The sequence below is a fragment of the Triticum dicoccoides genome, unplaced genomic scaffold (genome assembly GCF_002162155.2).
Source record: "Triticum dicoccoides isolate Atlit2015 ecotype Zavitan unplaced genomic scaffold, WEW_v2.0 scaffold225095, whole genome shotgun sequence".
Classification (NCBI taxonomy): domain Eukaryota; kingdom Viridiplantae; phylum Streptophyta; class Magnoliopsida; order Poales; family Poaceae; genus Triticum; species Triticum dicoccoides.
Window position 1 is genome coordinate 1 of NW_021243620.1, and position 1514 is coordinate 1514.

Below are 1514 nucleotides of genomic sequence, written 5' to 3' on the forward strand. Positions count from 1 at the left end.
TAGGTCCTTCTTGTCCAACATGGCTGGGTGATGAGTTCGCAGTTGAAGGTCTACAATCTCTTTATCTGGATGGTGTTTCTTGGGAACTTTTCCCTTCTTTAGGGAAGGCATGGGATCTTCGTGAATTAAGGTTTGAGCATATTGACAGACTGAAGGAGTTTATCATAGAGAAAAGCTTTTGCGTGCTAACAAAGCTTAAACTCATTGGCCTAGGAAGTTTTGAAAATTGGGTTTACACAGGTGAACAAGAGTCTTCCATTAGTGGAGAATTGTTGCCACCGGATGCTCATATGTTCCCTCTTTTGCAAGTTCTGGTTATTAGAGAGTGCCCGAAACTATTGGGGTTGCCTTTCTCAAACCACATTGTTTCCCCAGATTGGTTCCCCAAGCTACAAGAGCTTGAGGTACATCACTGTCTTGAATTCTTGCCAGTGATCCCCATATCCTGGATCAAAAGCCTGCGTTCTATGAAGATGAAATATGTAAAGATGCTAAAGGAGTTTGTGCACTCAAAATCATCCGATGGAGTTGAATTGAAAATTATTGGAGAGGGTGATCTGCATAGCTTAGACCAAGTGCTGGTTTTTGATAAAGAAACAAGTCTTGAGAAGCTGACACTTGAGAGGTGCCCACCTCTGGAGTTGAAGCACCTTCTGATGCTAACCTCGCTGAGGACATTGATTGTAGAAAATTCAGTTGGTCTAGTTGGACCACTAGGAAGAGGTCAGAGTGATGTGGAATGGCAGCTCCATGTTGAGTGTATCAAGATCGATGGCTTAACTGGTAATACTGGCGAGGAACTGACAGAGCTCCTTCCCCACCTCCCAAAGCTCTCCAAATTGGAAATACGGAAGTGTAAAAACATAAAAAAGCTGGTAGCGGGGGTGGATGTGCAACAAACAACGTTAGAAGCATCAGAGATAACAGCAGCAGCAGAGGAAGAGGATGATGGGGTGCTGCTCTTCCCCGCTCATCTCCGTGACTCACTACGGGAGTTGGTGATCTTTAAATGCCCAGAGCTGGTCCTGGTGGACCCGCCAACTCTTGTTCCTGGAGAAGGATGGCTACAAGCCTTGCAATCCCTCCAGAGATTAACAATACAGTGGTCCCCAAAGTTTCTATCCACCTTCTCCTTTTCCTGTCACATTTTCCCTTCCTCCCTGAACTAAGAGTCATTGGCAGCCCTGGATTCTTTGCTGATTGGGATCCCAATCCCAGACGGGCTTTGGAGGATGCCGAGGGAAGTGAAGAGCAGCAGACACAGCTTGTTTCATCCACACTGCGTGAGCTTGCGACAGATGACATATCAGGACTTCTTGCTGCACCCGTCTGTAGTTTGCTCTCTTCCTCCCTCACCAATCTGGTACTTTCGGGGGGAGGGTCCAAAGGGATGGAGCGGTTCAACAAGGAGCAAGAGGACGCCCTTCAACTCCTCTCCTCCCTCCAGGAACTAGAGTTTTGGTCTTTCAACGATCTTCAGCAACTCCCTGCAGGGCTGCGTAACCTTACCAGCC

General features: G+C 47.2%; 1 pseudogene; it reads left to right on the forward strand.

Annotated features, from left to right (window-relative positions):
- The first annotated feature begins 20 nt into the window (after positions 1-20).
- LOC119345314 lies at positions 21-1510 on the forward strand (annotated as a pseudogene).
- The last annotated feature ends 4 nt before the right edge of the window (positions 1511-1514 follow it).